We start from the raw sequence: 23,856 nt of genomic DNA on the forward strand, positions 1-23,856 counted from the left end.
CTCCCATCGACTGCTACTAACTTTGTAGTTCCCACACCCTGCACTTCCTGTTTCTACCTCCTACCCAAAATCCACAAACTTGCCTGTCCTGGTAGACCTATTGTCTCAGCTTCCTCCTGCCCCACCGAACTCGTTTCTGCATACCTTGATACTGTTTTATCCCCTGTTGTTCAATCCCTTCCCACCTATGTTCATGACACTTCTCATGCTCTGAATTTTTTCTATGCTTTTAAGTTTCCTGGCCCCCACCGCTTTATTTTCACCATGGATGTCCAGTCCCTATATACCTCCATCCCCCATCAGGAAGGTCCCAAAGCTCTCCACTTCTTTTTGGATTCCAGACCTAACCAGTTCCCCTCTACCACCACTCTGCTCCATCTAGCGGAATTAGTCCTTACTCTTAATAATTTCTCCTTTGGCTCCTCCCACTTCCCCCAAAATAAAGGTGTAGCCATGGGCACCCGTATGTGTCCCAGCTATGCCTGCCTTTTTGTTGGCTTTGTGGAACAATCCGTGTTCCAAGCCTATACTGGTGTCTGTCCCCCACTTTTCCTTCGCTACATCGATGACTGCATTGGCGCTGCTTCCTGCATGCATGCTAAGCTCGTTGACTTCATTAACTTTGCCTCCAACTTCCACCCTGCCCTCAAGTTTACCTGGTCTATTTCTGACACCTCCCTCCCCTTTCTTGATCTTTCTGTCTCTATCTCTGGAGACAGATTATCTACTGATGTCTACTTTAAGCCTATGGACTCTCACAGCTACCTGGACTATTCCTCTTCCCACCATCTCTTGCAAAAATGCCATCCCCTTCTCGCAATTCCTCCATCTCTGCCACATCTGCTCTCAGGATGAGGCTTTTCATTCCAGGATGAGGGAGATGTCCTCCTTTTTTAAAGAAAGGGACTTCCCTTCCTCCATCATCAACTCTGCTCTCAAATGCATCTCTCCCATTTCACACACATCTGCTCTCACCCCATCCTCCCACCTCCCCACTAGAAATAGGGTTCCCCTTGTCCTCACCTACCACCCCACCAGCCTCGGGGTCCAACATATAATTCTCTGTAACTTCCACCACGTCCAATGGGATCCCACCACTAAGCACATCTTTCTCTCCTCCCCGCACCCCCTGCTTTCTGCAGGGATCGCTCCCTATGCGACTCCCTTGTCCATTCATCCCCCCCCATCCCTTTCCACCGGTCTCCCTCCCGGCACTTATCCTTGTAAGCGGAACAAGTGCTACACATGCCCTTACACTTCCTCCCTCACCACCATTCAGGGCCTCAGACAGTCCTTCCAGGTAAGGTGACACTTCACCTGTGAGTTGGCTGGGGTGATATACTGCGTCCGGTGCTCCTGATGCAGACTTCTATATATTGGCAAGACCTTATGCAGGCTGGGAGACCATTTTGCTGAACACCTACGCTCTGTTCGCCAGAGAAAGCAGGATCTCCCACTGGCCACACATTTTAATTCCACATCCCATTCCCATTCTGATATGTCTATCCACGGCCCCCTCTACTGTCAAGGTGAAGCCACACTCAGGTTGGAGGAACAACACTTTATATTCCTTCTGGGTAGCCTCCAACCTGATTGCATGAACATTGACTTCTCTAACTTCTGTTAATGCCCCACCTCCCCTTTGTACCCCATCCATTATTTATTTATTATTATTATTATTTTTTTCTCTCCCTCCTTTTTCTCTCTCTGTCCCTCTCACTATACTCCTTGCCCATCCTCTGGACTTTCTCCCCTCCCCCTTTCTTTCTCCCTAGGCCTCCCATCCCATGATCCTCTCCCTTCTCCAGCCTCATAGCCCTTTTGCCAATCAACTTTCCAGCTCTTAGCTCCATCCCTCCCCCTCCTGTCTTCTCCTATCATTTTGGATCTCCCCCCCCCCCCCCACTTTCAAATCTCTTCTTTCAGTTAGTCCTGACAAAGGGTCTCGGTCTGAATCATTGACTGTACCTCTTCCTAGAGATACTGCCTGGCCTTCTGCGTTCACCAGCATTTTGTGTGTGTGTTGCCTAAAAATCTGATTCCAAGTTTTCTCAGAAATTGAAGTCTGTAAATCTTGTTTGTAAAGATTTTTAATTTTATCTCAAGGAACACTTCTCATTCCCAGTAGCACATTATAAATATTAGATATAGATCCATTATAAAAAGGTTTCAAATTAAAAATTACATCTAGTAGATTCTTATCAGGACTTTTTGGAAATGTACTTATTTGAGACCGTAAAAAACCTCTTATTTGTAGATATCGGAAAAAATGAGTTTTGGGTAAACTATATTTAGTTGACAGTTGTTCAAATGAAAAGAGACATCCCCCTACAAACAAGTCCTGGAAGCATTTAATACCTTATCTATCCCATTCTTTAAAAGCCACATCAATCATAGAGGGTTTAAAAAAAAATTAGAAAAAATGGGATTCGAAAGAGAAAATCTCAATAAGCCAAAGTATTTTTGGAATTGTATCCAAATTCTCATCGTGTGTTTAACTACCAGATTATCAGTTAACTTACTCAGAGACAAAGGAAGTGAGGATCCAAGAAGAGAAATAATAGAAAATGTATTAACAGAGTTAGCTTCTAAAGAAACCCACATCAGGCAATCCTCATGATTTATATAATATAACCAGAATGTAAGATTTCTTATATTAACTGCCCAATAATAAAAATCTAAAGTTTGGTAACGCTAATCCTCCATTCTTTTTATCTTTCTGAAGATGAATTTTATTTAATCTAGAACGGTTATTCTTCCATATATAATAAGATATAATAGAGTCAAGAGGATCAAAAAAAGATTTAGGAATAAAAACCGGCTGATTTATGAAACCAACTACCTCTATTTTGTATGTCCCTAACTTGGTGGGAGCTTTCGCACAAACCAAAGTATCATTTAAGAACCAAGGTATCATTTAAGAATGCCATTGAATCCAGTGATTAAAGGTGGTTAATTCATATGGAATTAATAACATGTTAAAACTCTTCAGAGGGTGTGCATATGATACCGAATTCCTTCCCAACAGAGGAGATAAAAGATTTGAACTATGGATAAAGAAAGGTCTTACAACCTACCTCTCATTTATACATAAAACAGTATTACAAAGTTTCCAAATCCTGCAGGACAAACATGGCCTAGAACACAATGACTTTTTTAGGTACCTTCATGTATGAAATTATGTTAACCAGAGTTGCAGATATACAGACCTATCAACAGTAGAATTAGAATTTTTCAAGATTCTTAATTCGGCTTGCGGTTCAATGCCTAGTAAATCAGTTTCTCGATTATATAATGCACTCTCCCATGCTAAAAATGTAAACACATTGTATATTAAAGAGAAGTGGGAGAAAGAAGCGGGGTTGGTACTTTCAGAGGAGGCTTGGGGGAAAATCTGCAGCTTTCAATGGTCCTCGACTAATTCTTTGACTTGGAGAGAACATTGTTGGAAAAATATTATAAGATACTTCAAGACCCAATATCAGGAAAAATATAAAGATACAAACGTGACGTGTTGGAGAAGGTGCGGCTCCAAGGAGGCAAATCATTTCCATATTTTTTGGGATTGTCCTAAATTAAGTCTATATTGTTCTATGAATAGAATATTAGTTAAAGTACTTAGGACCCAGATACCTCTGAACTTTGAGACGCTCTATTTGGGGCATGTATTGTTTCTTGAACGGAAGGAAGATATAAAGTTGCTGCAGGCCCTTTTAGCGGCAAGTAAGAAATCAATCACTAGAAAGTGGCTAAATCCAAAACCACCTACATTAGAAGATTGGCACGAAATTATTTTGGAAATATTTAAAATGGAAAAGTTGACTTACTCCCTGAGAATTCAAAAAGAAAAATTTTATCAAATCTGGAATAAATGGATTGAATATATAACCTCAATGCGAGCAGACTTTAGATGACTCTCTTAATGATTTATACTGCTCTTCTCATCAACACAGTAATATTGCCAATGTAAGCACCCCTAGTCTAAATGTTTACTGTTTTTGTTTTTTTTTGGAAAATAGAGAATTAATACAAGTAAAGGAAAAGATTTGGGTAAGGGATAAAAAATAATAAAATTAAGTAAATAAGTACATAGGGATTGGATAATTACGTTTGGGGGCAGGAGCAAGTATGAACAAGTTAGGATATAAACACCCACAATGGTTGTTACATAGGCTTACATACAACATTTTGGACCAGAAGAAATGTTCCAGAAGAGATATATGGAAACTATTACTAATCCACTAATATTACTATTTTTCTTAAGAATTAATTCCACTACTTAGCCTAATAGATTAGAACTTCCACTGTACATAATTATCTATTTGTGTCTAATTTCTTTTTATATCATCTCAATGTGTACTTAAGAACGTATAAATAATTATAGTTTTATACATATAAAAAAATGGAAAAGGTTATACATGTGAAAAAAGTACATGATACTTGTGAATTCCTTATCCAAATAAAAATAAAATTTAAAAAAAATCAAAAAAAAAGAATCCAGTGATTAATAGTGCAAATTTTATTCGATACATCAACTTTACAAAGTAGTTTCCTATTTCTCAACTATACACCTAAAGTCATTTCTTGACTCACAATAGCCTTAAAGTGCAGCCATTTTATCTCTTTACAGAGCAATGGACTAGAGGTGGTTATTACCATGTTCTGTGATCAAAGCTATCAGTGAATAGACAATGCTGAGGATGTTCTACGAGTCTGTGGTGGCCAGTGTGATCATGTTTGCTGTTGTGTGCTGGGGCAGCAGGCTGAGGGTAGCAGACACCAACAGAATCAACAAACTCATTCGTAAGGCCAGTGATGTTGTGGGGATGGAACTGGACTCTCTGACGGTGGTGTCTGAAAAGAGGCTGCTATCCAAGTTGTATGCCATCTTGGACAATGCCTCGCATCCACTACATAATCTACTGGTTGGGCACAGGAGTACATTCAGCCAGAGACTCATCCCACCGAGATGCAACACAGAGTGTCATAGGAAGTCATTCCTGCCTGTGGCCATCAAACTTTACAACTCCTCCCTGGGAGGGTCAGACACCCTGAGCCAATAGGTTGGTCCTGGACTTATTTCCTGGCATAATTTACATATTACTATTTAACTATTTATGGTTTTATTACTATTTAATTATTTATGGTGCAACTGTAACGAAAACCAGTTTCCCCTGGGATCAATAAAGTATGACTATGACTATGAATACAAATGAAATGCTGTGTTCTAGCAGTTTAGAATTAGTTTGATTGCTTCAACTGCTGTGTCTCTCTAATCTCACTTAATAATAACTGTTCTTATTGATTGGTACTGCGATATACTCTGCTCAATAATTTTCTAGCAATTGATATTATTGGTACACTCTTTTACATTTATCTAATGCAGGAGTTTGCATCCTGGGTTCTATGGACCCTTTGCTTAGTGGTATTAGTGCATGGCATCAAAAAGGTTGAGAACCCCTGATCTAATGGGACTATTCTGATTTTCTTCCTCCCCCCACCTTCCTATTCCAACTTTTCATCTCATTTTTTTCCAATCCTGGTGAAGGGTCTTGTCCTGAAGCATCGACTGTTCACTCTTTTCCAGCTGCTGACTGGCCTACTGAGTTCCTGCAACATTTTTTGTGTATTTTCTGATTTTTGAATGGGGTAATAAATAACATGTGTTTTGCTATAATATCATTCTTTTGTAATGACTTTTTTATGATTTTAGTTTTCTACTCCTAGCATTTGGTGATTATTAGAAATAATGACATTACTACTGTTACAATTTATAACAACTTTTATATAGAAATAGGAATGGGGACAATTGGAAATTAAACAGACTAGGCAGATTCAATATGGATTTATGAAAGGAAAACTGCATTTGATCCATCTTAACAGATTTTTGAAGATGGCGTATACGCAGTCCTCTCAGTAGTCCTTTAAATAAATTTACTATGCAAACAGAGCTTCTTAGGAAAACAAAGTAACTGGGAATAGGGAGTGCAATGAGAATTGGAATGGTGAGCGAGTGTGTGATTTTAAGCAGTTATTGACTACATAAATGATGGCGAGAAAGGAAAACTAGTAATGGGAATGGTGGGAAAAGTATTTGGTAATAAAATTGGAGAAGGAAGGAGACATGACTAATAAAGGAGATGGAAACAGTCGGAGAGAAGCAGCAGGAATTGTGGGGTGGGGGAAGGGAAATTAAAAGTTGCCTTACTGGGGGAAGGAACTGATGTAGGAGAAATGGAGAGCTAACAACATGTACAAATGTTATAACAGTAAGCTTGCCAGATTTAATGAATATGTTGGTAAATGATACCATAAAAATTCATTTAAATATTGACCTTACTTGATAATTCTCTGCCCTGTAATTTGTCTTAAATATGAGACAGAAAGAATCAAACTAGGATGGTAGTAAGCTACAAAATTGCTTTATTTATTGAATTGAAAGATTCTGAGCAATACTGCTTGTTAAAAGTGTGTATGCAATGCTTCAGTAAGCATTTTTCATTTTTTAGAAAGTATGAATTATATGACTGCTTAGCACTGCATATTAAGAATTGGGAAATGACATTTTAGATCAGCTGAAGATCTTTATGCAGTTTTTCCTGTCAGCAAATATTAGTACTATCTGCTCAGAAGCAGCTTAAGTGGCAATACCTTTGTGTTGTGTGACAAGTAAGTAAGATGCTTGTGAAGAATTAGCATCTCTTCAGGAAAATAAACCAGCATGAGCTTGTTTACCAATATCCAGAATGAATAATGGGTTTAAATTGGGATGTATTTCAACAAAAGCCACGCCTTCAATGGAAATCTGTTCAACTTCTACACTTGCCTTGACGGAGTATGACTTCCAAAATTACACCAGTGAAATTTACCTTTTTCTGTTGTCAGTATGTTAATTTACATTCCTATCCTGTCTCACAGGGCCTAAGGTCATAGGTTTCTATAGTTACAGGTGGCTCACAGTGCAGCCCAATCACTGATAACACTCTTAAGGCAATATACATCTGGCAATAGTGGAAATAAATTCTGATATTAGTAGACTGGTTTCCCTCAAGCTGTGCAAAAGTACCTACTGTATACATTCAACATGTTCTAGCATTTCAGAGTCAGAATCAGGTTTTTTATCACTGGCATGTGTCGTGAATTTTGTTAACTTAGCAGCAGCAGTTCAATGCAATACATGATAATATAGAAAGAAGAAGAAAAGTAAATCAATTACAGTAAATATATATACATTAAATAGATTTTAAATAGTGCAAAAATAAAAATAATATACATAAAAAAGTGATGTAGTATTCATGGGTTCAATGTCCATTTAGGAATCATACAGCAGAGGGGAAGAAGCTGTTCTGAATTGCTGCGTGTGTGTCTTCAGGCTTCTGTACCTCCTTCCCAATGGTAGCAATGAGAAGGGGGCATGCCATGGGTGATGGGGGTTCTTAATAATGGATGTCGCCTTTCTGAGGCACCGCTCCCTGAAGATGTCTGGATACTACGGAGGTTAGTACCCGAGATCGAGCTGACTAATTTTACAACTTTCTGTAGCTTCTTTCGGTCCTGTGCAGCATCCCCCCCCCCCCCCATACCAGACAGTGATGCAGCCTGTCAGAATGCTCTCCATGGTACATCTATAGATGTTTTAGTGTTTTAGTTGACAAACCAAATCTCTTCAAACTCCTAATGGAATATAGCCACTGTCTTGCCTTCTTTACAGCTTTATTGATACACAGGGACCAGGTATGTACAGCAAGTTTAAATGTGTGATTTTAAAATATGAACTTTTGTTTATATGCTTAAATTGAAATTTGTAATTACATGAGTGGGATTAGGAAGTATTTTAAATTGTCATTTTAATCTTCCTTTCAAATTTGTACACCATTGGAATAATGTATCCAAGTATGTTGAGAAATTTGTGAACAATGAGATGTGAAGTGTTATAACATGTTGTAATTCTTCTGAATACACATTAAGCGAGTGGGCAGGAAGACTTTAGATGGAATATAAAGTGGGAAAGAGTGTTGATACTCAGTTCGTGAGGAAAAATGGAATAAGTAATAGGAGAGTACATATTAGAGAGTAAGTGTTAACTTACTAAGTAGGCTGTGTTCCTATCTGGAATGCAGAAAGTTTTCATGAAGTAATTAGACAAACTATATGTACATGTGTTGTCTGTAGCTGTACACTACATGCATTTTAGGTAAGGATTTATGGCAAAGTGAGATATTGCTCATATCCTGAGAGTCCCATGTACATAAGTTTAGAGTCATGGTTACTGGAAGGAATACAGGCAATGTGTTTCCTACATTCTTTTGAAGTTGCAATTACAGGTGCAGAAATTGGCAGATTTCAGTCACAATCTCTTAAGTAAAGCAAAAATTGCTGTACTCACAAGTATATCCTTTCTTAGTCTCAGAATTGGGCATGATATTCCAGATGCAATCGTACCATGGCTAATTTAATTGCAGCAGACCAGCTCTCCTGTTGCACCCAAATCCTCTTGCAGTAAAATTCCTAGTTTGCTTGCTAAACCTTCACTAAACTGATCTATATGTCATTGAAACTGCTCTATGTCCTTCTCACACTAACTCCTCTGCCCAGTTGTTGGCTCTATTGAACACAACCTATTCATCCAACTCACTGGTACAGGTTATAAACTTGTAGATTACCCTACATACAAATGAGCTCCCGCAACATCACTTAAATATAAAGTTCTTAAGTAAGTACATATATTCAATCCTAGATCAGCATAACTAGTCTCCTCTCACTTTCCACTTTTGGTAAATATTCTTTCTTATCGGTCTGAAGTGCTTTTTAATGGTATTCATTACAACCTGGATGGCATAACAAGTGACTTTTGTGTATTTCCTGACTAATGGGCATATGTGAAGAATAAAACCCCTTCACTATCAGGGGGACAGCCTTCAGATTGTGAATAGCTGGGGCTTCAAGCAATGAATGCTGCATCACCTCACCAACCTGAAAATCCAAAACTGACTTACTTATTCAGCGCTCTCTGTCCATTAATCAATCCTCATTCCATGACAATTTATAATCTTAGTTCTATATGGCACTGTTTAAAAAGCTTCTGAGAGTCTAAGTACATCACATAAACTGTCATAGAGGAGTACGGCACAGGGACAGGCCCTTTAGACCATCTAGGCCATTCCAAAATCTATTCCCGTTGATCTGCACTGTACTATAGCCCTCTATACCCCTGCTATCCACCTACCTATCTGAACTTCTCTTAACTGTTGAAATTGAGCTCGCATGCACCACTTGTGCTGGCAGCTTATTCCACACTCTCATGACCCTCTGAGTGAAGAAGTTTCCCTCATGTTCCCCTTAAACTTTTCACCTTTCACCCTTAAACCATGACCTTTGGTTGTAGTCCCACCTAACCTCAGTGGAAAAAGCCTGCATTTACCTTGTCTATACCTTCAATATCTGTCTTGTCCTTATTTCTTTTGCTCTGTTCCTCAAGAGTTTCCAGCAGATTTTTCTAAACATGATTTCCCTTTCATAAATCCAAACACTGTCAGTTATCAATATCCTTAATAGCACCTTTGTGGTTTTCATGAACTTAAAATATTACTCTCTTTCCACTGTTACGTACCCCGTAACTGGGTTGCCAAACCAGCAGAAATGGATCACTCACTTGGAGTCTGGATTACTGGAACTCAGAAAGTTTTATTAAAGAAATAAGCAACACAGTACTCTAATCAAAAGGATAATAAATACAACAGTTCAGCAAGGATAAACACACATGTACACAGAACTAGGATAATAGGATCAATCAAGCTCTATCGTCGTCTAGGGGTAAATGACCAGTTTCAAAGTGACGCAAAGTTCAGTTCAATTGAGCTCAGTTCAGTTCACAGTAATCACTGCCGTGCCGGTGGACGGGGGGGGGGGGGGGAAGGAGAGAGAGGGCGAAAGCGAATGAATATTCAAAACGGCTTCCACACAGACCTTCGATATCCCTCACAGTCAGCTTTTGGGCGAGCCCTTTGTAATGTCTTCTGAGGTCACCGACTGTGACCCCTCCATTTCAGATACGATCGTTCCTCTGCAGTGAACCTGGCACCCAGGCAAGGGCGGACACACACCAGGTTCCCGCCGATCGTACCTTTCCACCCTGTGCGTCTATGGCTTGGTCCCGTGACCAGCCCTCCAAAAACTCCCATCGACTTGTGGGAGGCGCACCACTTCCAGGGTCTCGTTACCTCGTGGTGTCGTGTGTGTCCTGCCTTAGCGAACCTGTCCCTTTTTATCCCCCTGCTGGGGTATCGCCTGTCCATCACACTTCAAACAGTTCAGGGTTCAAAAAGGAGCCGATCTTGACAGCTCTCAGACCGGTGTCCCCTTCCGTTAAACTCTCTCGTCTCTTCATTAACATTTCCAAATGCTGCTCCATTGTCTTCCTTATCTCTCTTTCTCCTGAAGACAGGTGGCAGATCAACTGCTGATCCCACTGGTGCCAGCATAGGACAGTTAACATCTTAGTCTATGCGTACTTTTTGTAACCCTCTTTCGTCACACCCCTCACCTTTAAGGATTTTTACCGGGATAAAAATTACAAACATGAATACATTATTAGATACACACAAATATACATCTTCATCAGCTATTTGGCTAATACAGAGAATTTTAAGTTGTCAACACCTGACAGACAGTCAGCAATCACATTTTCTGTTCCTTTTATATGTGTTATTAATAATCCCCTAAACCAGGCTCCAACTTAGTAAACTTCATAGTGGCCGAAAACACTGATGAATTGTGATCAGTGTAACCTCTCATTGGGTTTCATCCCGGACCACGATAACAAGGGTCATCCCATCCCGACTTAGTTTTCTCTCACAAGGGCTTAGTAGGAGGGGGAGGGATAGTAACCGCAGAGTTATTGCAAAACTTCCTACAGTACCCCACCATCTCCAAGAGCCTTCTGAGGGCCCTTTTGTCTGTCGGGGTTGGGATGTCAGAGATAGCCCGCGCCTTAGCTTGCATCGCTGCCAGCTGCCCCTGTGTTACCACAATTCCCAGATAAGTGACCTTCGTGTGGCCGAACTCATTTTTTTCAAGGTTCACTATCAAGCTGGCTTCAGACAGCCGTATTACATTGCCAATATACACTTCTGTGTTCGTTAGCCCTTTCGTCACTGAATTACTCATTCTATAGCGATGTTGTTCACTAGGCTGACCTAGCGTGACAAACACCACCCAACGTCCCAGTTCTTTGCATCGCCTCGGGACAATCAAACACACGTGTGCGAGCCGTTTAATTACTTCTCCTAAAGAGTTGCTTTGTTCGGGGATTAAGGGAGAGACCTTATCAGCAGAGCTGGCCAAAACAATAGCCTTCTCCCATCTGGTCGATACCATACTCATCTTTTCAAAATGTGTTTTTTTTTCTTATCAGGGGGACCCTAGCTTCATTGATTTCCGCGCTAACACCGAGTAGGTTTGTTAGCATATCAAAAGCCTGTGACCGTCTCAGTTTGCGTCTGCCATAATCAATAACATCCTTCCTCCTGTGCAGCCAGTAAACCTCTTTCATGATTCCGCCGACTGTTTCCTTCAGCACCTCAAAATGTCCACCGAGGGGTACCTTGTGGGCCAGGTTAAAAATCTCATCCCCAGAGATTTTTGGCACCATCCCCCATTCCTCATCTGCGGTACTTGGTCTCCCTTCCTTCCTTAGCACTTCCCCCTTCACACCATAGCCTACTGGCTCTCTTCCTAACTCTGTTTCACAGCGAGCTGTTTCCTCGTCTTGCTCCTGTGCCTGTATAAAGTCCTTCTTTTCTAATGATAAATCTACCTTAATTTCCCCACTTCCTCCTGTTTCATTACGTTCCTTCTTTTCACTTTCTACCCCCTCCTCGTACAAGGCTGGCAGAAACATCTCAGCTAACTTTATATCAGCCTCTGCAGCCTTCCTCGACATCCGCCGAGTTACTGCGCAAACGGGATAAACCTGCGAGTCCATGGGCGGGGCCTCAATGCTGGCAGGCTGATTTGTCAATCTCACGGCTGGGAACACAATTCCCCCCGCGAGGTCATTACCGAGTAAGACTTCCACACCTTTCATCGGTAATTCGGACCTCACCCTGATCGTGACTAGTCCAGAGACCAAGTTGCTTTGTAGGTGTATCTGGTGCAAAGGGACTGCCTCTGTCCCTTCCCCAATACCTTTGACCTTGACCTCCCCAGTCTGGGTCTCTGAACTAAACTCTAATACACTCTTCAATATCAATGACTGACACGCTCCCGTGTCTCTCCAGATCCGTACTGGAACTGGGTTTAACCCCTCCTTCACCGACACGAATCTGGCCGAGATAAACCTCTCGTGCCCTTCCTGAACTTTGGCAGACCTTTCCTCTCCTAGCGATTCATTTACCAGCTCGATACAGCCAGTCAAAATCGCCGTTTTTCCTTTTCCCGTCTCCTTCTTTGGGGCAAAGCACCTGGACGCAAATTGTTCGACTTTCCCACGATTATAACAGACGACCCCAGGAGACTTCCTACCAGACTGCTCCGGGTCTACCTTATCCTTCTCACTAGTCCCCGGCTTATTTTCTGACTTTTCTGGCGGACTCTCCCCGCCGTCCTGACTATCCTTCTGGTGGCCTTTACTCGGGACAAACTTCATTCTATGCGTCAACGCGTACTCATCCGCTAACTTAGCAGTTGCGGCTAACGTGACTGCCTCTTTCTCATCTAGGTAGGGCCTCATACCCTCAGGGACACAACCCTTAAACTGCTCAATCAGGATCAGCTGTAGCAGTCTGTCATAATCCCCATCCACCCCCTTCAAGGCGCACCAACGCTCACAATATGTCTGCATCTCACGGGCAAACTCTAAATACGTGCGGTCCCACTGCTTCCTCGCATTCCGGAACCTCTGCCGGTATGCCTCCGGGACCAACTCATAAATCCTGAGGATAGCCTCTTTCACCACCTCATACCTCTGGGCATCTTCCGCGGACAAAGCTGAGTAAGCTTGTTGGGCTTTCCCTTTTAATACACTCTGAAGCAAAACAGCCCACTTATCCCTCGGCCAGTCCTGACTTGTAGCAATTTTTTTGAAATGGAGAAAGTACCGATCCACGTCGGTATCGTCAAATGGGGGAACCAGCCTAACCTCCTGGGTCACCCGGAACCCTCCACCTTGGTTCGGCATGGGCCCCTGCGCTGCCATCATCTTTAACTTCTCCAGCTCAGATTCCCTTTCCCTCTGCCTCTCTTCTCGCTCCAACTGTCTGTCCCTCTCTTCTCATTCTAACTGTCTCTCTCTCTCCTGCCGTTCTAACTGTTTCTCTTTCTCCTGCCTTTCTAACTGTTTCTCTTTCTCCCACCTTTCTAACTGTTTCTCTTTCTCTTCGTGTTCTAGCTGTCGTACCCGGAACTCGTGCTCGAGTCTCAGTTTTTCAAGCTGCACCTGTACCGCGTCTCCACCAGGTTTTTCAATAGACACCACCTCCAGCTCCCCTTGGGGAAACACACCTTTAGATACATAGTGCTCTACGATAGCTCTGTGCATCTTCTCTCTCCTCATTGTTGACTTCCCCTTAACAAGATTCAACCGTTTGGCCACAGCTGCCAATTCCGCTTTCCTGGCATCCTCTAATGCCTCCAAGGTCGGCGCCTTTAGAAATTCCTCAATCGCCATTTCTGCTGTTTGCCTTTTCTTTCTTTCGGGAATTTTAACCCAATCAATTTACTCTGTCCCAAATTTAGCATTCAAAATCGCGGATGAGAACCCCACTTATATTATATACCCCGTAATTGGGTTGCCAAACCAGCAGAAATGGATCACTCACTTGGAGTCTGGATTACTGGAACTAAGAAAGTTTTATTAAAGAAATAAGCAACACAGTACTCTAATCAAAAGGATAATAAATACAACAGTTCAGCAAGGATAAACACACATGTACACAGAACTAGGGTAATAGGATCAATCAAGCTCTATCGTCGTCTAGGGGTAAATGACCAGTTTCAAAGTGACGCAAAGTTCAGTTCAATTGAGTTCAGTTCAGTTCACAGTAATCACTGCCGTGCCGGTGGACGGGGGGCGGAAGGAGAGAGAGGGCAAAAGCGAATGAATATTCAAAACGGCTTCCACACAGACCTTCGATATCCCTCACAGTCAGCTTTTGGGCGAGCCCTTTGTAATGTCTTCTGAGGTCACCGACTGTGACCCCTCCATTTCAGATACGATCGTTCCTCTGCAGTGAACCTGGCACCCAGGCAAGGGCGGACACACACCAGGTTCCCGCCGATCGTACCTTTCCACCCTGTGCGTCTATGGCTTGGTCCCGTGACCAGCCCTCCAAAAACTCCCATCGACTTGTGGGAGGCGCACCACTTCCAGGGTCTCGTTACCTCGTGGTGTCGTGTGTGTCCTGCCTTAGCGAACCTGTCCCTTTTTATCCCCCTGCTGGGGTATCGCCTGTCCATCACACTTCAAACAGTTCAGGGTTCAAAAAGGAGCCGATCTTGACAGCTCTCAGACCGGTGTCCCCTTCCGTTAAACTCTCTCGTCTCTTCATTAACATTTCCAAATGCTGCTCCATTGTCTTCCTTATCTCTCTTTCTCCTGAAGACAGGTGGCAGATCAACTGCTGATCCCACTGGTGCCAGCATAGGACAGTTAACATCTTAGTCTATGCGTACTTTTTGTAACCCTCTTTCGTCACACCCCTCACCTTTAAGGATTTTTACCGGGATAAAAATTACAAACATGAATACATTATTAGATACACACAAATATACATCTTCATCAGCTATTTGGCTAATACAGAGAATTTTAAGTTGTCAACACCTGACAGACAGTCAGCAATCACATTTTCTGTTCCTTTTATATGTGTTATTAATAATCCCCTAAACCAGGCTCCAACTTAGTAAACTTCATAGTGGCCGAAAACACTGATGAATTGTGATCAGTGTAACCTCTCATTGGGTTTCATCCCGGACCACGATAACAAGGGTCATCCCATCCCGACTTAGTTTTCTCTCACAAGGGCTTAGTAGGAGGGGGAGGGATAGTAACCGCAGAGTTATTGCAAAACTTCCTACAGTACCCCACCATCTCCAAGAGCCTTCTGAGGGCCCTTTTGTCTGTCGGGGTTGGGATGTCAGAGATAGCCCGCGCCTTAGCTTGCATCGCTGCCAGCTGCCCCTGTGTTACCACAATTCCCAGATAAGTGACCTTCGTGTGGCCGAACTCATTTTTTTCAAGGTTCACTATCAAGCTGGCTTCAGACAGCCGTATTACATTGCCAATATACACTTCTGTGTTCGTTAGCCCTTTCGTCACTGAATTACTCATTCTATAGCGATGTTGTTCACTAGGCTGACCTAGCGTGACAAACACCACCCAACGTCCCAGTTCTTTGCATCGCCTCGGGACAATCAAACACACGTGTGCGAGCCGTTTAATTACTTCTCCTAAAGAGTTGCTTTGTTCGGGGATTAAGGGAGAGACCTTATCAGCAGAGCTGGCCAAAACAATAGCCTTCTCCCATCTGGTCGATACCATACTCATCTTTTCAAAATGTGTTTTTTTTTCTTATCAGGGGGACCCTAGCTTCATTGATTTCCGCGCTAACACCGAGTAGGTTTGTTAGCATATCAAAAGCCTGTGACCGTCTCAGTTTGCGTCTGCCATAATCAATAACATCCTTCCTCCTGTGCAGCCAGTAAACCTCTTTCATGATTCCGCCGACTGTTTCCTTCAGCACCTCAAAATGTCCACCGAGGGGTACCTTGTGGGCCAGGTTAAAAATCTCATCCCCAGAGATTTTTGGCACCATCCCCCATTCCTCATCTGCGGTACTTGGTCTCCCTTCCTTCCTTAGCACTTCCCCCTTCACACCATAGCCTACTGGCTCTCTTCCTAACTCTGTTTCACAGCGAGCTGTTTCCTCGTCTTGCTCCTGTGCCTGTATAAAGTCCTTCTTTTCTAATGATAAATCTACCTTAATTTCCCCACTTCCTCCTGTTTCATTACGTTCCTTCTTTTCACTTTCTACCCCCTCCTCGTACAAGGCTGGCAGAAACATCTCAGCTAACTTTATATCAGCCTCTGCAGCCTTCCTCGACATCCGCCGAGTTACTGCGCAAACGGGATAAACCTGCGAGTCCATGGGCGGGGCCTCAATGCTGGCAGGCTGATTTGTCAATCTCACGGCTGGGAACACAATTCCCCCCGCGAGGTCATTACCGAGTAAGACTTCCACACCTTTCATCGGTAATTCGGACCTCACCCTGATCGTGACTAGTCCAGAGACCAAGTTGCTTTGTAGGTGTATCTGGTGCAAAGGGACTGCCTCTGTCCCTTCCCCAATACCTTTGACCTTGACCTCCCCAGTCTGGGTCTCTGAACTAAACTCTAATACACTCTTCAATATCAATGACTGACACGCTCCCGTGTCTCTCCAGATCCGTACTGGAACTGGGTTTAACCCCTCCTTCACCGACACGAATCTGGCCGAGATAAACCTCTCGTGCCCTTCCTGAACTTTGGCAGACCTTTCCTCTCCTAGCGATTCATTTACCAGCTCGATACAGCCAGTCAAAATCGCCGTTTTTCCTTTTCCCGTCTCCTTCTTTGGGGCAAAGCACCTGGACGCAAATTGTTCGACTTTCCCACGATTATAACAGACGACCCCAGGAGACTTCCTACCAGACTGCTCCGGGTCTACCTTATCCTTCTCACTAGTCCCCGGCTTATTTTCTGACTTTTCTGGCGGACTCTCCCCGCCGTCCTGACTATCCTTCTGGTGGCCTTTACTCGGGACAAACTTCATTCTATGCGTCAACGCGTACTCATCCGCTAACTTAGCAGTTGCGGCTAACGTGACTGCCTCTTTCTCATCTAGGTAGGGCCTCATACCCTCAGGGACACAACCCTTAAACTGCTCAATCAGGATCAGCTGTAGCAGTCTGTCATAATCCCCATCCACCCCCTTCAAGGCGCACCAACGCTCACAATATGTCTGCATCTCACGGGCAAACTCTAAATACGTGCGGTCCCACTGCTTCCTCGCATTCCGGAACCTCTGCCGGTATGCCTCCGGGACCAACTCATAAATCCTGAGGATAGCCTCTTTCACCACCTCATACCTCTGGGCATCTTCCGCGGACAAAGCTGAGTAAGCTTGTTGGGCTTTCCCTTTTAATACACTCTGAAGCAAAACAGCCCACTTATCCCTCGGCCAGTCCTGACTTGTAGCAATTTTTTTGAAATGGAGAAAGTACCGATCCACGTCGGTATCGTCAAATGGGGGAACCAGCCTAACCTCCTGGGTCACCCGGAACCCTCCACCTTGGTTCGGCATGGGCCCCTGCGCTGCCATCATCTTTAACTTCTCCAGCTCAGATTCCCTTTCCCTCTGCCTCTCTTCTCGCTCCAACTGTCTGTCCCTCTCTTCTCATTCTAACTGTCTCTCTCTCTCCTGCCGTTCTAACTGTTTCTCTTTCTCCTGCCTTTCTAACTGTTTCTCTTTCTCCCACCTTTCTAACTGTTTCTCTTTCTCTTCGTGTTCTAGCTGTCGTACCCGGAACTCGTGCTCGAGTCTCAGTTTTTCAAGCTGCACCTGTACCGCGTCTCCACCAGGTTTTTCAATAGACACCACCTCCAGCTCCCCTTGGGGAAACACACCTTTAGATACATAGTGCTCTACGATAGCTCTGTGCATCTTCTCTCTCCTCATTGTTGACTTCCCCTTAACAAGATTCAACCGTTTGGCCACAGCTGCCAATTCCGCTTTCCTGGCATCCTCTAATGCCTCCAAGGTCGGCGCCTTTAGAAATTCCTCAATCGCCATTTCTGCTGTTTGCCTTTTCTTTCTTTCGGGAATTTTAACCCAATCAATTTACTCTGTCCCAAATTTAGCATTCAAAATCGCGGATGAGAACCCCACTTATATTATATACCCCGTAATTGGGTTGCCAAACCAGCAGAAATGGATCACTCACTTGGAGTCTGGATTACTGGAACTAAGAAAGTTTTATTAAAGAAATAAGCAACACAGTACTCTAATCAAAAGGATAATAAATACAACAGTTCAGCAAGGATAAACACACATGTACACAGAACTAGGGTAATAGGATCAATCAAGCTCTATCGTCGTCTAGGGGTAAATGACCAGTTTCAAAGTGACGCAAAGTTCAGTTCAATTGAGTTCAGTTCAGTTCACAGTAATCACTGCCGTGCCGGTGGACGGGGGGCGGAAGGAGAGAGAGGGCAAAAGCGAATGAATATTCAAAACGGCTTCCACACAGACCTTCGATATCCCTCGCAGTCAGCTTTCAGGCGAGCCCTTTGTAATGTCTTCTGAGGTCACCGACTGTGACCCCTCCATTTCAGATACGATCGTTCCTCTGCAGTGAACCTGGCACCCAGGCAAGGGCGGACACACACCAGGTTCCCGCCGATCGTACCTTTCCACCCTGTGCGTCTATGGCTTGGTCCCGCAAGCAGCCCTCCAAAAACTCCCACCGACTTGTGGGAGGCGCACCGCTTCCAGGGTCTCGTTACCTCGTGGTGTCGTGTGTGTCCTGCCTTAGCAAACCTGTCCCTTTTTATCCCCCTGCTGGGGTATCGCCTGTCCATCACACTTCAAACAGTTCAGGGTTCAAAAAGGAGCCGATCTTGACAGTTCTCAGACCGGTGTCCCCTTCCGTTAAACTCTCTCGTCTCTTCATTAACATTTCCAAATGCTGCTCCATTGTCTTCCTTATCTCTCTTTCTCCTGAAGACAGGTGGCAGATCAACTGCTGATCCTACTGGTGCCAGCACAGGACAGTTAACAACTTAGTCTATGCGTACTTTTTGTAACCCTCTTTCGTCACCCCCCCCCCCCCCCGCCAACCCTGACCTGTGCCAAGCACCAGAAATGGGAAGAATAAGATGATTTGACAGATGAATGTGTGGCTGAAGAAGTGCGGCAGAGGGCAGGGATTCAGATTTGCAGATCAAACTAATCTCTTCTGGGGAGTGTATGACCTGTATAAAAGGGATGGGTTACTCCTGAACTCAGGAGGGTCCAATGTCCTTGACAGTAGACTTGATAAAGTTGTATGTCATGATGAGAGGCTTAGATAGAGTAATTAACCCAGGGTTTCAATGGCATAGTTTTAAGGTGATTGGAGGAAAATATAAGGGGAATGTTTGAGGTATGTTCTTTGTACAGATAGTGATAAGTGCATGGAACACACTGCCAGGAGTGGTGGTAGAGATAGATACATTAGGGGCATTTTAGAAACTCTTGGATATGCATATAGATGAAAGAAAAATTGAGGGCTATGTGATGGGGTGGGGGGGGGAGAGGGTTACATTAATCTTCAAGTAGGTTAAATAGTCAGACATTGTAGGCCAAAGAAATAGTATTATTCTATGTTCTAAACAGTCTTGAAACACTTGTATCTGACATTTCATTGTCGTGTTCATGTGAAAGTATTTTTTCCCCCAAAATTGCACTCTTCAGTCATGGTGGACTGTGAAGGTTCGATCAGGACATCAGTAGTGGCGGGGGTCATTAGTATGAAGTTTACGAAACAACAGGTCAGGACAAGTGGGGGTTAGGAACTATGAATGGGATCTTTGAGGTGAAGTGATGATAGTTGTTTCAAAAGACATTTGTAGTGGAATAAGAGAGTGATAACAAAAGGAGGCTGTAGAAATCCGGTAGTATAACCCAAAAACTAAAATCCACAGTCATGGTACTAATCAGGCTGTGCTGCATCAAAGAAGCAGGCCCAGTTGTTAAAAACTTGCATCTTTCTGTGGTTCTTGCTATTTCCAGACCTCAAATTTTCCCAAGTGAAACAAAATCATGTTGCACGCCATTTGACACTACATTACACATGTAGATGTCTCCACATGGAATTGTACCATATCTATGGAGAATCCTGAATAAATTTCCAATTTCATGAATACAATACAGCAAGTAACCAACTACATTTTGTTATGATAAACAAAATTGAACTACATGAAAGAATTTCTAACCCAAACTTAATGATCATCATTCATTCAATGAAATGTAACATAAACACATCCAATAAAGTTCCACAATAATATAAGAGATATGACTGCAGTGAAAATGCTAGTTCCTGAGCAGATCTTAGAGATAACAAATTACTTGTAAATTATTTGCATTGTCCCTTCTACATTATCCTCGTAGATTGGTAATGTAACATTGTCACTTTGTCACTTTCCAGTGAAAAGGATTGTGCATCTTTAAATGAGATAACTTCTTTATTCATAATACTTAACACTGACTTTAAATTGCAATTTCCAAATGGCCTATTTAGCAGTATTGTTCCAACCATGGATTCGGCAGCGCAGCAGATACGGCAATTGCACTCATGAATATACACGTGTCAGCTAATTATTATTCCATTGTGATGGTACTTAACTCCACTCATTTTGTTGTAGTCCTTGTCAAGACTTGAGCAAAGCACAGCAACATTTCGCTGCCTGCTTGCATTCGACCTTGCCTGAAAAATTGGATTGTCGAGTCAATTGACTCTGAAGACTAGTGGTATTAATTTTATATTTAGTTACTCCTTTCAGTCGCAGTGTTGGCGTTGTTTTCCATTTGAGAGTTTTTGTTAATGGCCCTATTTGTCCTGGTGTTTATTGTTTTTTGTCCCCTCTAACTCTGTTTGCATTAAAGGCTGTGAACTATCAATCTGCTTCAATGTCTCTCGCTTCACACTTGGCCCATGTCCGAATGTAGTGACAGCAAAAGAATGGAGTTAAATACCATCACAATGAGACAATAATTAGCTGACACGTGCATATTCATGAATGTATTTACCGTATCTGCTACGCTGCCGAATCCATAGTTGTGACAAGGATAGTCTGAAGTTCTGCTTTATATGGGTAAAAATTAACTTCACAACTAGGCATAATTTTAAATGTTATGCTAATAATGCTATGATAATCTCATTTTTGAAAACAAATTCAGTACAAGGGATTTCTAAGTTCAAAGTACTGTACATTTATTATCAAAATATGTATACAATATGCAACCTTGAGATTCGTCTCCTTACATGCAACCACAAAACAAAGAAACCCAACAGAACCCATTAAAAAAAAAGATGCTGTGCAGAAAAAAACAAATTGTACAAACAATAAAAATAAGCAAATAACATTCAGAACTAAAGTTCAGGAAAGTAAGGCCAATCACAGCCGACCTAGGTGCTGTTAGATGCAGGCCACAGCCTCAGTTCAGTGCAGATGAATAAACCTCGTGGAGCAGTGAGCTGAGTACCGGCCAAGACACAACACCCTGACCTTTTCATTCTGGCCTGGCTAAAACTGGCTAAACAACGGGATGCTCCTTGCTCTTGGACTCAGGCCCCACTAGCTCAACTCTGCCATGCCTTGGTTCTGCCACTTCGAATCGCCTCCTAGTTCACTCCAGCAGCCAAATATTGGCGCATTCCCCGCTCTCAGGCTGGGCCCCACCACCTCAATTTTGTCCATACACATCGTGCCGCAACTCTCCTGCACCTTTGCGACTTCAGTTCACACCACAAAAAATGCCAGGTCGTGCTGGCAGTTCAAAAGCTCGACTCCAAACAGGAAGTTACAGGCTATTGATTGCAGTGATCATTTTTGAGGCAAAAGTGTGATTAGTAAAGTGGTTAATAGATGTTTTTGCTGCCAGCAGGTCTTCGCTGTGCTTCACCAGTGCCATCTTGAAATGGATTTGTTAAACTACATGGAAAATTTTAAAAGGGGATTTTAATTTTGAAGAGATTTCGAGGTTGCTCCGTTTCTGGAGCAGCATGCTCAAAAACTGACTTCGTCCAAATGGCAGGCATTAATTTATCTGTTTGGCATCAATTCATTCTTATGCATTTATGCATCTAATGTGGAGTAATCCAGGCATTCTTCAACCAAGAACATTAGTCCAGACTGATTATGTGGAGATATACTGCCTCATGCTTGATAGAGGAAATTTCCAGAACTTGTGCCTAGTTGCTAACCTCAATCAGAATGACTATTATGGAAAATGGAAAACACCAGACAAATCTTTGCAATATTCCTCCATAAAATTAGATGCAGATGAAAGCATTGATAATATATTAATATTAGAAACTGTCCACATCATTAGATGGCTCAAGGATTGCGTCATAGATTTAAAAGACATGTCTAAAAAATATGAGACCCAGGATAAACTCATAAGAAATAAGAAATAGGAGCAGGAGTAGGCCATCTAACCCGTCGAGCCTGCTCCACCATTCAATAAAATCATGGCTGATCTGGCCATGGACTCATCTCCACCTACCTGCCCTTTCCCCATAACCGTTAATTCCCCTGCTATGCAAAAATCTATCCAACCTTGTCTTAAATATATTTACTGAGGTAGCCTCCACTGCTTCATTGCGCAGAGAATTCCACAGATTCACCACTCTCTGGAAAAGCAGTTCCTCCTCATCTCTGCCCTAAATCTTGAGGCCATATCCACTGGTTCTAATCTCACCTACCAGTGGAAACAACTTTCTATCTTATCTATCCCTTTAACTATTTTACATGTTTCTATAAGATCTCCTCTCATTCTTCTGAATTGCAGTGAGTACAGTCCCAGGCCACTCAAACTCTCCTCATGGTCTAACCCCCTTGTCTCTGGAATCAACCTGGTGATCCTTCTCTGCACAGCCTCCAAAGCCAGTATACCCTTCCTCATGTAAGGAGACCAGAACTGCATGCAGTACTCCAGCTGCGGCCTCACCAGTACCCTGTACAGTTGTAGCATAACCTCTCTGCTCTTAAACTCAATCCCTCTAGCAATGAAGGCCAACATTTCATTTGCCTTCTTGATAGCCTGCTGCACCTGCAAACCAACCTTTCATGATTCATGCACAAGTACTCCCACCCATCTGCACAGCAGCATGCTGCAATTTTTTGTCATTTAAATAATAATCTGCTCTTTCATTTTTCCTTCCTCACATTTTCCAACATTGTACTCCATCTGCCAGACACTTGCCCACTCACTTAACCTATTTATATCTCTCTGCACACTCTCCGTATCTTCTGCACAATTTGCTTTTCCACTCAATTTAGTAACATCAGCAAACTTCGATACACAAGTATATAACTCCAAGATCTGGAGGCTGGTGCTGGTATTTGCAATGACTCCCGTAGGCTAAGGTTTTTTTTGAAACAACATGTTCCTCTACTTGAGATAAAAAAGTGCAAATATTTAGGATTGATATTTGAGGAGACTTGGTATGTCACAAAAGACTCTACAGATGTACAATAGAAAGTATTCTGACTGGTTGCATTACTGCCAGGTATGGAGACTCCAATGAACAGCATCGCACCATTAAGGACATCTTCAAAAGTTGGGGCCTCAAGTAGGTGGCTTCCATCATTAAGGATGCTCATGATCTCAGACATGATGATTTCTCATTACTACTATGAACAGGAGCTTAAAAGCCCAGACTCAATGTTTTAGGAACAGCTTTTTCCCCTCTGCTGTCAGTTTTTGTTTTGGTTCATAAATACTACATCACTATTGTAACTTGTTGCAATTTTTATGTCTGCACTGCATCACTGCCACAAAACACTAATTTTCCCAAGATATGTCAGCAATAATAAACCTGGTTCTGAAGTAAGGAATCTGGTTTCAGAATAAGTGTCCAAACATTTCAGATGAGGAAGAATTTTTTCTCTTAGAGAATCATGGATCTTTGGAATTCTCTCCTCCACAGAGATAACTCCCATCATGGATGGTCCCAAGACTGGCTGTGAGAGGAGGAGGGTTGGGCATCGGGCCAGCAATTCCAACCCATAAAAACCCAGAGCTACAGAAACACCAACTAAATCTCTAAAGGCCTCAT

The 23,856-nt window shown here is 42.8% G+C and overlaps 1 protein-coding gene across 1 annotated transcript in view; it reads right to left on the bottom strand.

The window, feature by feature from the left end:
* srms (src-related kinase lacking C-terminal regulatory tyrosine and N-terminal myristylation sites) overlaps window positions 1–23,856 on the bottom strand; it is a 54,161-nt gene that overhangs the window by 28,943 nt on the left and 1,362 nt on the right. The window lies entirely within an intron of this gene.

The sequence above is a fragment of the Mobula birostris genome, chromosome 2 (genome assembly GCF_030028105.1).
Source record: "Mobula birostris isolate sMobBir1 chromosome 2, sMobBir1.hap1, whole genome shotgun sequence".
In the NCBI taxonomy this organism is placed as follows: Eukaryota; Metazoa; Chordata; class Chondrichthyes; order Myliobatiformes; family Myliobatidae; genus Mobula; species Mobula birostris.